Below are 6,598 nucleotides of genomic sequence, written 5' to 3' on the forward strand. Positions count from 1 at the left end.
TCACTGTCCATCTGCCGCTCTCCCCAACTCATGTGCTCTCTCTCTCTCCCAAATATAAATAAATAAATAAGCAAACAAACAAATAAATATTAAATAAAAATAAAAATAGTCTTTTAAATAATCTTCCTAGAAAAAAATGAAATAGCAAAATAAATTCAGTATACAATTTGAAGGAAATAATTTTTATTCTTTTTGAAGAAAATAAAATTTATATTCTTCCCTAAACCTCCATGTATTACCACTAGAATTATTTAAACAATAAATTTGATGAAACATTTGACTAATATTTTCCTTGTTATGATTCCAATATTAGCTCTAATCATCTATAGAGTTGTTATTCATGTTATCTTTATTTCAGTATAAAATTCCTTTGGATCCTCTGGAAAGTTAGTAAGAACTGATCATTTTCCACTTATGAAACTATATTTAGTAGAAGAGATTCCTAATTTGAAACTGCATGTAAAATAAAAACAGCATTACAGTGACATTGAATTCTTTTCAAAATATTTGTTAAGTTTTTTAAAGCATAGTTGAGAATCTTCTCTTCTCATACTGTTTACAATGATAATGCCATAGGAGCAAAGGTTGAGCTTACATCTTGTCTTTTCCCTTTGTTCCTACCTGTTTGGTGAGGGCAGAATAGGGAGTGAGGGGGCAGTGTTTGGAGGGGAAGATGGTTAATGGTTCTGAGTCCCTTGTGAGGTAATTAGAGAGGTATGCCTCTGCACATCTTGGGATTGAGGAAGAATTGATCTTTTTCTGATCTCTTCCATCTCAGATGACTTTTGTATTTTTTATCTTTGGCTATAACCATGATGGCAGATTGATTTGGTAATGCTTAGTATTACCAGGGACACTCTTTAGTAATATTCAAGTAAAGCCAACCATTCTGTCCCTTGCTGGACCATCCTAAAAAAAAAATGCTCAATTAAAATTCCCTTGCTCTACAAATACTAACTTTCCTCTTTGCTAGAATCTGAGGATGGTGAGAGAATGTGCTTTGTTAGGGGGCTACTTAGCTCTGAGTTTTATTTTTTTTTATTTTTTATTTAAAAAAATTTTTTTTTTTTTACATTTATTTATTTTTGAGACAGCATGAACGGGGGAGGGGCAGAGAGAGAGGGAGACACAGAATCACAAGCAGGCTCCAGGCTCTGGGCCATCAGCCCAGAGCCTGACACGGGGCTCGAACTCACGGACCGCAAGATCGTGACCTGAGCTGAAGTCTGACGCTCAACCGACTGAGCCACCCAGGCGCCCCAGCTCTGAGTTTTAGAATATAAAGATGAAACTGAATTCTACAAGTTCTAGTTACCAAGTTCTAGAATCTAGTGGAATCTAGTTCTACAAGTTCTAGACTTCTCCTGTGACATAGGATGAATACGTAACCCCAACCATCTTATAAATGTGGGTCATTGCATTTATAGGGGAATGGTATTAGAAAAACTATTCAAAGTTTATGTCCTCTATAAGATAGCTAAGTATGAAATTTTTGTACACATATGGATAAAGAATTAAACTCAATGGGGAAAAGCAAATGTCTGTTCATTTTATTACTGACCCTTCTTGTCATTCAGGATAAGTCATTTCTCTAGTTTGTGCACTATTTTCCCTTCTGACAAATCATGATAACCTTATAAAGAGGAAAGACCTCTGGAATTAGAACTCTTTTAAAATAACAACTTTTGAACAACTTGAGCAAGTTAGATAATTTTCTGAGCTTCAATTTATCATTAATAAGTTGATACTTACATTGTACAGATAAAATAAGAGTGGTCTACTATAGTGATTGGTGCAAAGTAGTTTGTTAGTAGATGTTAGTTTTTATTTTATCTACTCGACACATTTTTAGTGGTCCTGACAAAACACATAAGAGAGTGCTTTGGAGATCTAGGATTAATTTTGGATTGATGTATCAATACATAATGGAAACTTGGATCCATTTTTATTCATTCATTCATTCACATATGGACGCAATGATTATTTTGGTTAGAAACAAACAACTGAACCAAAAATTGGTCAGTCTAGCATTTTCAGCTATATTTAGGTTAAAATAAAAAGACAAAAATCATGTGGAAGGGTGACTAAGTTGAATAATAATTTAACTACCTATGGTTTATTCATATGACTTCATTATATGGTATCTAAAAATATTAATCATTAGTTGTTTGCCACCATTTTGTGTGAGGATCTGTCCTTAGTATTAAAAATACTCCCCAAACTATGTATAATCTGGTAGCTTTAGGATCTATTGGTTGAGAAGATGCATAATAAAAAAGCTAGTGAGACTTCTACTTTTCCGTGCATTTGTATTTCAGTTATCTTATCACAGGAGTATATGTACAAGTCCTGTATTTCAGTGCATATTTACTAAAGCTGGGGCTTATTATTGAACATATATAAAGGTAATTTAAAGGCAAAATGGAGAAGTGTTTTTATTAGTTTTGTGCAAATATAAACCTACTTTTTCCATGATCTTTAGAAAGTCATGGAAGGAGATTTGAATGCAATAAATTTATTCATCCATTCATTCCCTCATTCATTCTTTCAAAAACTGCTCATAAGCCAAGGTGCTCAGGATGTAATGTGAACTAAAACAGAGATGATCTCCTCATGGTACTTTTGGTGGGAAAGACAATTAACAAACAAAACATTTTATTATATAATTTAGCAATAATAGTAATAGCAAGTAAGTAAGGGTTAAAAGAATGAGAGATGTGTTTGTGTGCAAGTGTGTGTGTGTGTGTGTGTGTGTGTGTGTGTGTGAGAGAGAGAGAGAGAGAGAGAGAGAGAGAGAGACAGAGAGAGAGAGAGATTGGCAGGGTTGGGGTGGGGAAATATTTCAGGGAAAATCTAATGAAGTGACCAACATCTAAGCAGTTTAAGTGTTCTGCACCCAATTCCAATATGGTGGTGGGGTTTTCACACCAATAAGCAATTCTTGAACATTAGCTGGGTGTCCTACAATTCAACTCCGTTCTGACCCTATCAAAGGAGATTGCATCAGATTCCACAGATTATGGACTCAGTGACACAAGACTACCTTTCACTTCAAATGCTGAATGGAAGCCCATGTTAGCACCTTTCTCTGACCACCAGTTGTAGATTGAATGTTCCAAGGACTCCCTCCACAGATTCAATTTATTTGCTACAACAGCTCACAGAATTCAGGGAAACATTTTACTCATCAGATCGCCGGTTTATTATAGAAGGATATAACTCAGGAACAGTCATATGTAAGAGCTGCATAGGGCAAGGTATGAGGGAAGGACAGGGAGTTTCCATGCTCTCTGAGTGTGCCACAAGCTCATCAACTGAGAAGCTCTCTGAACCCTGTCTTTTTGGGGTTTCGTGGAGCCTTTGTTACATAGGGATGGTTGATAAAAGCAATGGCCATTCACTAACGCTTCTCCCTTCCTGGAGGTTGGGTGTGAGACTGAAAGTTCCAACCTTTTAATCACATAACTCCATTAGCAGCAGCCCCTATCCTTAGGTGTAGTCCCAAAGTCACCTCATTAACACAACAAGATACATGTATTTCTCTCATCCCTTCAGAAATTCCAAGGGTTTGAGCAGACCTGTGCCAGGGAGAGGTTGAATATCAAATACATATTTCTTATTATAAATCAGAATACCACAGTCCACCTCCTAGTCTTTGAGAAAAGATCCCTTAGAGCAAAAACAGTCATAAAACCCAAAAGATACTGGCATATTACTAGAATCTCATTCAGTCATTAATCACTATTCCAGTTCATCATCATATCTTATGGAAATGCCTAGGGCAAGACCACTCAGGTTTGCAGGCTTCCATTCCACCTTGTCAGGTTCCAAAAGCAAAAGTGGTCTCAGTCATAATATGGCTTACCCTTTCAGGCGTCTGGTATCATCGAGTTAAAGGAAAATATCATCTCTTGCTCTGGACCTCTTCCAAGGTGTTAATGTAATAATGAATTTCCCTCGTTACATAACCCACATACTCATTTCTTTCTTATGAATCATCCCTGTTTCCAACATTTGTGGTTGCAACCCTGGTCCTGTGACCAATACATGAGGTAGTGGAGGAAAATGTTGAGGTGATGTGGGGAAGAAGATTTAAAAACTATGATTGTTATACTGGAGTCCTCCCAGCTTTGGAAAGATTTGCACTGTCATACTAGCATCCTTCCCCACCCGTACCTCCCCAGATCTACCAGAAAAAAATCAAATCTGGTGGGGTACTTTTTAGTGAGCGCACAACTTGTGAAGGTGTGTAAACCAGCACTTTGTTGGTATCTCTTATTTTAGACAAGCAGTGTTTTAATTGCTCACTCCAATTCTCTAACTACCACTCTGTGGAGGATAGCTCTTTGTCTATTGTTGGATTTCATGGACTGTAAAGTATGGTCTTTGGTCTAAGGAAATGACAGTTGGCCATTACAACTGGTGTGATATCTTTTGTTTGGTTCTTTTATTGTACTCTGAGCATGTGTCTCTGTCCACTGGGTCAGCAAAGCCCAACGCTAAGCCAGTATCTATTCCTGTCAAAATCCATTTGTAGCCCTCAAGGCTACCAGTAGCAGTCTGATTCGCCAGCTATGATCAGGGCCTTCCCACAAGGGAATCTGACACATAGCCATCTGCAGTCTCTGCCTCTCTTGTTAGCAGACAGAACAGTTCTTATTGCCATGTGGTGTCTCAGGGAAGCAAGAGGACTCTAATTAGATTTAGCCCATCTCTGTACTACTGCCATACCCCCATATCCACTTATTTCAAGGACCCACATTGCTGCCTCAGGGGAGCATGTTGGATATCTGCTGTCAATTCCAGTCACTTTCCAAACCTAGAAAGTAGTTCTTCTAATGGGCATCCACCTGTCCTGCTTTAACACACTCCACTAATTTCCATAGAGCCATGCTCCATAAGGTCATCCCTTTAATAGACCAGGTTTCCATTGCCCCTCTGCCCAGCCATATGGCCATCCCACTGACCACTGCCCATGAGTCAGTAAAAACCCAAACATATGGTCTTTTCCCAGTGTTCAGTTCTTCTATCACCGCTAGGAAAACAGCACACCAAGCTGACCTTTCTTACCTTCTTCAATCAGAGTGGAGGATTTACAAACAAGATGTTGTTGTTCATTCACTTGGGAACTGCCAGCCACAAACAAAGAAGCTCTTCGTCAGTCAGTCCAGAGCTCTTATAGATATTGCCTAAGCAACAAAAGAATCCAGAAGTTCCTCTCACACAGTTCCAGAGTCCATCCTGGAGAAAAGAAGCTTCCTGCCCACGAGTATCTCTCTTGCATTCTCCTCACAGCAAGATTATGTATAAACGATTTCCATATTATTATGGAACTTTTCTGGGTACTGCCATCCCCAATAGAGCATTTCTCCAACATCATCCTAGACATGGCTATTTCAGATTTCAAAATTGCTTTCGTTTTCAGTCATTGGTAGCTTCCATTAATGCCTGATAGCAAGGTAGTAAATGCCACTCAAGTGGAAATTCTCTAATTCAAAGCCCCAGTGGCCATCCCTGGAAGGTGCTCATGGGCATTTGTTCGAAATTAATGTTGAGGTTCCATACAAAGCTATCACACAGAGAATTTGTATCTACCCTTGTTCCAGGTATTATTCCACACTGTCTGGGCTTGGGTAATCTTACTCGTTTTCATTTAGCATGTCCAATAAACATCATTTGAAGGGCTAATTTACATGTCTTCTGTTTTGTAATACTAGATGGAGGAAATATTCTCCAGTCAGATACAATCTCCATCTCCATAATATAATAAGGTAGAAGATATACAACCACTTCACATAAAGCCAGTTCAAACTTGTCAATTCTTTTGACATTAGTAAAAAGAAGGTAATAAAAATAAGGTAAAAAACATTTACCTTAATTCCATCAAACCTTACATTCCTAAATGTGTCTTCCTTTAGGACTTCAACAAGTTTTGGTTTTACAATACTAGGTCAGGGGATTTTTCCCCAGTATAACAGAATATCCATTCCCTTAATACATGCACGCAAAGGAGACACAACTTCCTTATATAAAACTTGCTTAAACATTCTTATTTTCATAATCTTATCAACCAATCAGTCTAATTATAGTTCTAGTCAGGGCTTCCCCAATGGGCTTTGAGACCACAGTTCCTGGGACTTCTGTGGTCAAGGAGTCCTGGAAACTTATTTTCTCCACCCCCGACCATTTTACCTATTCTTGTGCAAATGGTTTGAGTCCCCAGGGAGGGGTTGAGCCTGGTGACTCTGGCCTTTTTTATTAGTCCTTTCCTTAATTAGTCTGCCTAATCACTGCCCCAAGCGATTGATTACTCCTCAGATTTCTCATAGTAATTTCTACCTTCAAATTTTTAAGATTTCTTCAACCAAGGATATATACATCCAACTTATATTTGGCCCTATAATGTTGGGAGACTAGCAGGCAGTCCCTTTGGCAACAAGTATTAAAAACTTTGTTTTAGGGGTGCCCGGGTGGCTCAGTCGGTTAAGCGTCTGACTTCAGTTCAGGTCACGATTCTGTGTCTCCCTCTCTCTCTGCCCCCCCCCCCCCTCTCCTTCCCCTCCACCGTTATCATTTACTACTTTTATCAGCGCAGATC

The sequence above is a fragment of the Panthera uncia genome (assembly GCF_023721935.1).
Source record: "Panthera uncia isolate 11264 chromosome B2 unlocalized genomic scaffold, Puncia_PCG_1.0 HiC_scaffold_24, whole genome shotgun sequence".
In the NCBI taxonomy this organism is placed as follows: Eukaryota; Metazoa; Chordata; class Mammalia; order Carnivora; family Felidae; genus Panthera; species Panthera uncia.